This window comes from Electrona antarctica (assembly GCF_951216825.1).
Source record: "Electrona antarctica genome assembly, chromosome: 2".
Lineage (NCBI taxonomy): Eukaryota > Metazoa > Chordata > Actinopteri > Myctophiformes > Myctophidae > Electrona > Electrona antarctica.
This window is the reverse complement of record NC_136807.1, coordinates 46,915,586-46,925,307: the sequence shown is the minus strand read 5'-3', so window position 1 is coordinate 46,925,307 and position 9,722 is coordinate 46,915,586.

The window sequence follows — 9,722 nt, the reverse complement described above, 5'->3', positions numbered from 1 at the left end:
GTGATATAGCTTATCAATTCACCCTGGAGTATATATGAGGCTTAAATTACAACTACTGTACATGAAACATTGGATTAAGGGACATCACTCGTCCGAAATGAACTAATACATTTTATAGTTATAGTATACACATAGGAGAGACAACAGGCATTGGTCAAAATAACAATTATTCTACATTTTCTACAGATGAAAAACAGTCTAAGTCCAAATTTCATTCTGACCCCTCCACGGAAAGGCCTCGTTGTCCTGAACCCTTATCTATCATTTATACATTATGGATCAATAGTGTGGACAGTTTTTCGTCTGTGGCATTCAATTGTGTAGACTTCTTGTATTAAATTAAGTAATTTTATGTTTAAAATAATTTAACTCTATTTAACTCTCAATGTCTAGGGACATTGCTGTTCAAAAATGTAACTCATTGTACTCCCTGCAAGAGTCAAAGATGTACAGTAAGCCAAGGGTCCATTTGGTTACCAACTCTCCATCATTAAATTGATCTGGGGACCACCCTGAACCGGTACTTTTACTTCTGCTCTACTACCTCAAATCCAAATATTGTACATATCTTATACTCCATAATTTATTTTGGAAAACTTTAGCCTACTAGTTACTTTGTAGATTTTGATTATTATTACAAAACATTTTAACCATTTCAGCCATTTGAAAATAGCTGATCTTCAAGGAATCCCAAAGGTCCCTCTCCTGCACCCACTTTGAGGCTGGCTCTTTGTGTGTTCCTGGACGGTAAAATGTCCACCGCGAGGCAATATGGCAATGACCCCTTACACACACACATGCACAAGGCGGTGGTGAACATCCATAGGGCAAGGACCAGGACCTCAGAAATCAGAGAAAGCACCATGGATGGACTGAATATAGAAAAGCACAGCCTCATAAAAGAACTTGGAGTGATGGTGAAGAATGCAGCAGTGGAGAAATGCAGAGATCCATCATGAAAGGATAGTAGATAAAAAGTGTCTTCAAGGACAAGTCAGGAGAAATGCTCTCTACTTGTCACTCACAATGCACCTATACTGAATGACTCCATTTAATTCTCGATTCAATTTCAGTTCAATTCAAAGGGGGCTGCTGTAGCCTACTGGCATGAGAAAACACACTTATTGCCGAATGCTAAAAGTGGAACAAAACAATCTAGACAAAACAATTAAATGGGAATCAAGACATTTGTAAACAGGGAGGGAGTTCAACAAACCATGTGCAACCGAGAGTCATCACAAACAAGGGACTAAATTAATTAGCTCCTATGCCACCAAAATGTGGAACGCCCTACCAACAGCCATTAAGACATGTGAATCCCTTGACTCCTTTAAATCCACTCTCAAAGGGCACCGTAGAAGTCTGTAGACGGCTGCAATTCGAAGCTGGCCCCCGTAAAGCCTGAGTCGTCATCCCCTGTCCCCCTACAATGAACACGGAGCGGAGCACTCCCTACCCCACTGACAGGCCTGGAAAAGCTAGGTCGGGTCGCTGATGTCTTGGTACACTAGTGGCTATGGGAAGTGGGTTTTTTTTCGACCTAATTTTGTGTGCAATGGGTGCATAGTCTGTCTTCTCTCTGGAGCTGGGTGTGCCTATAGGGGCCTTTCTCGATCGCAAGACTATGTTCACCGAGTCTAGACTGTATAGGTACATACAGTAGGCAAGGCTTTCCTTAGTTTTGGATCAGTCACAGTTCTCAGGTATTCTGCCACTGTATTCTCTCTCTCTCTCTCTCTCTCTCTCTCTCTCTCTCTCTCTCTCTCTCTCTCTCTCTCTCTCTCTCTCTCTCTCTCTCTCTCTCTCTCTCTCTCTCTCTCTCTCTCTCGCTACCAGTAGCCCACTGTGTTAAATTTGTTATATTTCTGTCAGTCTTTCCTTCACAAGGGGACATTGATATTCAACACTCAGCCTTGTCGAGCCTGCCTCGTGTGCCGGGAGGACAAAGAATTCCCATTTCATCTCAAAAGAAAAAGAGTCGGGGAGGGAGACTGATTTTTCTGGGGCCATTTTGGGTGACCTCAAGACATCTCGGCAGAAAGAGAGAATTGTGACCTAAATCATCACCAAAGTCCTTGAAGAGGCAGGCTCCTCTCGTATTAATAACCCCTCCTCTCCCTCCAAATCCAACTTTTCATTTAATCTCCTTCCCATTCCGTCTGCGTAGCTTCTACTTTAACACTCACATGGCCCTGCAGGGCCATGGAATTAAGCTCCAAGTCAACCCAGTTGAAGTGTATAGGGCTGACTGTACTGACACTCACTCACTCAATTCAATTCAAAGGGCTTTATTGGTGTGAGAAAACGGTAAAATTGGAAAAAGTGGAACAAAACATAATGTATGTACAATTGAAAGTCATGCAGATACACACACAATGATTAGTAGTCTGGTGGTTGTGTTCAATTTGATATCCTTCTATCACAGCAGCTCAAGAATCTTGCTGCTGCATTTGCACATTGTTGTCAGTATTCATGTAGTCATGTATTCAAACTTTTCTTGGGTGATTGTAATCTGTGGAAAGTATGTGTCTCTGATGTCTTGGTACAGTGGACAGAATAGGAAATGTAGCTCAGTTTCTACTTTGTTTTGTGTGCACTCACAAAACAGTGATGTGCGTGCGTGCGTGCGTGCGTGCGTGCGTGCGTGCGTGCGTGCGTGCGTGCGTGCGCCATGATCTGCTCTTCTGGCCCCTTCATTGGCCACGATCTGGACATGTTGGCCCGGTCATGGACTCTGTCACCATCTGCTGCTCCTGCTTTTCCATGGCCGATTTTCCTCTCTCTCTCTCTCTCTCTCTCTCTCTCTCTCTCTTGAGTCGGTCGGACCCACAGTTGTCCAGAACCGCCACAAAAGGCCTCTGCCCGGACTCTGGACAGGGCCCCTGCCCAATGTGCCCATTCTCCATATATGGAGCTGGCCTGTTCTGACATCACAACACTCCATTTTTGGGCATACCTGACACAGAATACATTATGTGCATGTAACGGACCCTGGGATGGTGAAACTTTTATTGTGAAGGTCTTCCTGCCATGTTGGGTCTCAGAGACCTTTATTTCACTTGTTTCCTGTCTAAACTTCAGAAGCACATCAATGGGCACTGATTAGGCTGATCAAGTTCACCTGTGGTGCTGCTGCCCATCATGGTGCTGCAGATGGCAACAGTTAAAACAGCCTCAGTGGTAGAGGAGCGAGAACGGCATCACTATGGGACCAGTACACAAAGTTTGGTCAAGGCTTATGGAAAGGAAGGCCAATGGAAAGGACTGACGGTCAAAAGCTGAACAAATGGACGCCAAGCAGTGAAGCACATGCCACTTTAGCACCCAGCTGGAAAGGGGACAAGGTGAATCTCTTTTAATGGTTATTTGGTCTGACTGGGTCTTATTCTTGTGGCTTATTGTCTGAGGTTTATTGTTGTGGTTTTCATATTGCATTTTGATATGGTAGTTTTAAGCTATATTGTATGGGACATGTAATTATATGGTTTATTGGAACTTGTTTGTTATACTGATAATGAGATGTTGGATAATGGATGTTTATTGTATCTGACTTGTTTCTTGCCAGTTCTACGTTGATATACAAATAAAGACTTCAAAATCATCAGTTCAGTCTTCAACCTTCCGCTACAGTGCATAAAAGGGACACAGACAGATGGGTGGAACGGGTACTCTGGCACGGAGTAGGGTATTGCATAGCCGGGTATCTTCAACTTCCATCGTTACCGACTTGGTGCTCTACAGCCAGGCACCGGTCTAGTACTAAAAATGTTGGAAAATCGAAGTTCTGGAAAGACACTATTTTCAAGATGGCGTCCACGATGGCTGCCGGGAGGAATCTCTGGAAAGCTTCCCCCATGTTGCCTCCCCTCAAGAGACACACGTCCCAGAGCCGAAGGAGGCGTCTACCTTTTTATGTTTTTATTTTAAGCCACCGCGGACGCCATCTTGAAAATTATGCCTTTCCAGAACTTTAGTTTAGTATGATATTTAGCATTCCCAATAGTAACATAATCCATTGATTTATTTTATTCTATCAATTATTTGGGGTTTCAACCTGAGTTATCTAATATTGTATTAATTGCAAACAGACCACTAGGGGGCAAGCCCAACTCGTGGTTTTTAAAACCTTATGCCCATACCTTATCCCCAAAAATAAAACCGACTCTGATCTAAAGATGCATGGACAAACAGATTAATGAAATAGTCAGAAAGAGCTTCTTCCAATATACAGCCCTGTATATTGGAGTCAACCAGGTCTCCATCTTTCGCTTACAGTTAGTCCAGAACACCGCTGCACGGTTGCTTACAGGTACACGTACTGTAAGTAGAGGGTGTCAGTCCCCAGGTTTGTGTACTTTTTATATGCATTGTAATCTCCATAGGGGGATTTTAGATCGCCTCATATAAGAACTGTGTTAAAAATTAAAATAAACCGATCACCCCGGCCTTTTCACTCATATGGATATGAAACATCGACTGAAGGTGGAAATGTACAAATATACCCAAAGAGTAACAAAATAAGCGTTAGAAACGATTCAAACAACCCAGAGACTACATTTCCGGGCAGGCGGGTGGCTGCATCTGCATTAGCAGCGACATTGCCTTCATATGTAGTTTCAAGGCTTTTGCGGCCGCATTAATTCCATTTTCTCCAGAAACTGGCTGTATCAAATATGAATGGACATCATTAACGACGCACAGCCACTCCCCTGACAGAAAGGCCCGGGGTGGTCGGTTTATTTTTCAAACACAGTTCTTATATGAAGCGACCTAAAATCCCCCTATGGAGATTTCACTGCAAATAAAAAAATACATGAACCTGTGTATAGGCGCCCTCTACTGAAAGTGACGTCAGACTTCGGTGCTCTATTAGTCCTGTACTAGCCTCCCAAAGTCTTGCTCTTTGTTTTTAAGTGTTTAAATGGTTTGGCACCCTTTTATCTATCCGAACTGCCTGAAACCCTACGTTCCCACCTTACAGTAGGTCCTCTGACCAGCTTCTCCTGGTGGTGCCAAAAACCAGGCTGAAGCTCAGAGGGAACCGGGCTTTTGCAGTGGCAGCTCCCAAGCTCTGGAATGAGCTGCCTCTGCACATACGACAAGCCCCCACCCTTCAGGTGTTTAAATCACGCCTCAAGACTTGTCTTTATTCTTTGGCATTTCCAAGCATAGTATGAGCTGTTTTTGATGTTGAAAGCGACACTGTGTATGTTGTTTGTTTTTAAATGAAGTTGTGGTTTTGAACCACAACTTTGGTACAACTGTGTTGTTATTTAAATGTGCTATATAAATAAAGGTGGGTATGGTATACCTGTACCATGCCAAACTTGTCACCAAGTGCACAATCTTCACAAATTCCCTGCCAGCTATCAGGTGTCTCCCGTTTGTAATCTTTCCATTATTGTGTATACAGTATGTTTTCTCCCTAAGTTCAGTCTTTGTGCTGTCATGTGTGTCTGTAGGCCTGTAGTGTTAAGTATACATTAAGTCCCAATCTGTTGCCCTCTAGGCACCGCACATGGTTTTCCAGTCACCATCATCAATAGCATTAGTTGTGTTAGGTTGTCAGCATGGCTGTCACCTTCTGTCCTAAAGCTCCTGTTTTGTTCCTGCATCCAATAAATCTCCTGTCTGCATTCACGGTCGTGCTATACCTATACCCCTCACTCTGTGTGTGTGTGTGTGTGTGTGTGTGTGTGTGTGTGTGTGTGTGTGTGTGTGTGTGTGTGTGTGTGTGTGTGTGTGTGTGTGTGTGTGTGTGTGTGTGTGTGTGTGTGTGTGTGTGTGTGTGTGTGTGTGTCTGTACTTGTGGTATAGCACATTTCGAATGAGAAATCCAGGACCTTATTCCTTGTCCTGTCCTGGACAAGAAAAGATCCTGAGGTTGTTTTATGGTTCAAACACATTTTTAGACATGCGTTTACGTTTACACTAGAAAATGTTCAGGTTGGGGATTAGGATTAGACATTTAGAGGTTAGGTTTAGGGCCACTAGTGGTCTGGACACCCTAGGCTGCAATGCCAGCCTTGCAGCGTGTCGCAGGTTTGAATCCCGGTCCCGACGACCTTTGGTGCGTGTCACTCCCCATCTCTCTACCCATTTCCTGTCTATCAATAAAGACAAAAGCCCCCCCCCCCCCCCACCCCCCCAAAAAAGAAAAAAAAATATATATATATTTTTTTTTTGAGTGGTGTAAACCACTCCTTTGTCTGTCCGTACCAAAAAAAATGAGCATGGTTGCTATGGTCACCCAGTTCACACGGGTGTGATTTCATTACGTCAGACATTATGTCAGACCACAGCTGATCAGTCTATATAAGACCTTACACCACTCAGTTCACACGGGTGTGTTTTTTTATATATATATATATATATATATATATATATATATATATATATATATATATATATATATATATATATATGATAAGAAAATTACATTAATAAAATTGCCGTCCTAAAATGTTGATGTCCTAGCGCTAGTATAGTAAAATATAGTATAGTATAAAGAAACCTGTGTGTGTGTGTGTGTGCGTGCATGTGTGCATGTGCGTGCGTGTCAGTATGTGCAACATAAAGCTGCTGAATATTTACCTCAAACTGCTAGTGGCGTTCCCTAATTGGTGACCCCTGTCTCAGCTCTCTCTCTCTCTCTCTCTCTGGCCCAGACTACAGTAAATATCATCGATCAACTGGCAGGACACAAATAGAAGCAACAACAAAAATACAAGGCTTTGGCTGGCTGGCTCCCGGCCGAGACACCGCATCTGTCTCCTCCTCACTAGTTGGAAGAGCAATTAATGAAAGCGTTCACACTGCCGGCCGCCGCATGTTTGGACCGAAAAACTTCACAATAACACATTTCGTGTCTTGTCACAACCTTGAAACGCTGGCCTCTCTCTGTTGCTGTTTAATGACATACTGCAGCGATGCGTTCGGGAAATAGGCCTATCTCACAGAATTTCCCCGCCCCCTTAATACGCCCCCTTTCGGGGCTAGTGGTGATAGGGTGACGTCACTCCATAGACGCTACATGTTAACAGAGGTAATTTAAGTAGTCTACAACTTTTGTTTTCTCAAGGTAAGGTTTGTTCTATCTGTTCGAGCTGATTTACCATCTTGTTTGCTTAATAATAATATTGGTCTGTCACATTTTTACATTAGGAAATGTACTTAGATTCTCCAGAGAAAAAAACGTGTAAATGCTAATGTTAAATGACACCACTATCTACCGGAAGGGGGCGTGGAAAGGGGGCTGTGAGATAGGCCTATTAGAAAATGGCAGTGGTGTGAAGTAACTAAGTACATGTACTGAAGTAGTGTAATTACAATTTTGAGGTATTAGTTGCGACCGGAGGTCGCAGATAACTATGAAACCTTGCGTTTTTGTCACCTCACTCACAATCCCCGTCACACGTCACCTAACACTCCAATCCCCGTCGCTCGCCACCAGTGCAAGCCCGCAGGTCATCGTGACATCACGTGACATCAGTCCCCTGGTCTCCCCAGGCAAGCCCGCAGGTCATCGTGACATCAGTCCCCTGGTCTCCCCAGGCAAGCCCGCAGGTCATCGTGACATCACGTGACATCAGTCCCCTGGTCTCCCCAGGCAAGCCCAGGTCATTGTGACAACATTGAAAGTTCCATACATGGGCATTTCCAGCTGATACCCTAATACAATCCCTGTTATACCCATATATGGAGATCCCTGACTGTGATCAATATTAAGCCCATATATGGGACTGCCAATATATGATCATATTGTGACAGACATGATAAAAAGCACTGTGTCTGCCGCAAGGTCACAGTTAACTATAGAATCATGCATTTCCCGTCAGTCAGTCAGTGTATCACTCAAAATACCCATACATGGGAAAGCCCCAGGCCCAGGTCTCATGACATCGCATGACATCATCAGGGATGGAGTCATAGTAAATGCGACCTGCTGTCGCAATTAAGCCCATATAGTATGGAGATCCCTGATGTCATCAATATTAGTATATGGATATATGTCAGAACCTGTTCTGAAATTCCATATGTTAATGGCTCACCATCCATCATTCCTTTTCGATGTCTCTCTTTTGACTGATACCTGTCCATTTAAACTCTAGACGGGCCTGCCCCAAAGTTATTTGTGCAGCCGCGCCCGACAGCCGGCGAGAACTAGAGTTCTCAACAGGCCTGAAAATGAAGGCCTGGCCCTACCTGGGCCCTCATCAAACCCTGTATATTCAATACACTGCCCCCGCTGACACCCTTAGATCTCCATATATGGAGCTGACCTGTTCTGACATTCCATATCTTGATCTGACCTCATCACACCCTGTACACTCAAGATACGCTCCATATATGGCCAGTGCACGCAACCTCGCCCTTTAGGGCAAGGTTGTCTTACTGGTTAATATTTACAATTGTCAATAGTTTTACTTCTCCCCACTGTACATCTCAGAGGAAAAACTTGTACTTTTGCTCGACTACAATTATATGAAAACTTTAGTTAGTAGATTTAGTATTAGTAGTAGTATTTGCAGATCTACAAGCTCACAATGTGTCGCGATGCAACACATTTTCCAAAAACATTTTTTAATGCATTTTGAACTTGTGAAATGGGACATTCTGCACAATGAGTACTTATAACTAATGGACCTTGACATGCAAAGGGTTGAATAGATTATTGTAGGCGACGTGCAGACAGACAGACAGATGATGATTCCTGTGGACTAGGAGCTAAAGTCCAGGAGGCAGAGCCCGTCCTACATTACATCTCAAATATAGCTCCGCTAATTAAGGCCAACTCTCCTATGCTAGATCGAGCATGTTAAAGGAATACCTCCATAAGCGTGCGGGCCAGAAATCAGCACAAAGCATAACAAATTTAACACATCACTGCCGTGTTTATCTCTCTCTCTCTCTGCATTGCAGTGTTGATTTCGTCGACTAAAACTATGACGAAAAATGTCCATCGACGAAAACTAAATAAAAACCAAGCTGATGACTTAAACTACGACTAAATATATTGACGATTTTGTCAACAAATATACAAACTAGACTAAAATGTCAGGGAGGGACTAGTGGGGAAGAGATCCAGTGAGTAGAACAAAAAGGCAAGTCATTTTATATTTGGTTGTTCTCGGGTGTGACGCTCTGAAAAATCCAGCTCATTACGACTCCACCAAATTATATTTCGTCGACTAAAAGTAGAATTTTATTTAAAAGACTATGACTACAACTTAAACACGGCTCTGCGTTGAAGATGCAAATCTGGATGGATGTGCATGAATTTGTAACTTGAAATGTTTGGTCATATAACTTGACTTGCAAATGAATCGTCAAGGCACAAAGTATTTGGAGAAGTTCATACCACTAACAATGTCTTGGCAGTGATTAAGTAACAAGAAACTGCATAACTGCGCTCAGTTAGTACAAATTAGTATGTAAATGTTATGACAAAACTTAATAGCGGAGGAAATCCATATTCTCGTGTGCATTTTCAATGCACTGGTAAGCACTCGGCAGCTATTCCGTGCCTTCTGTATATCACTGCTATCAAATCTGCATTTCAAGTTACCTGACTAATTGGCCCATAGGGCTGTGGGTGTAGCATTTCTTGAAGGGATAATTTTCATGGTACTGCAGCAGGTAGGTATTGTGACAGCTGAACAGAAGTTTGGTATAATTTGGGGCTATGGAATGACCAGGGATAAAGAGAGAAAGAAGAACAC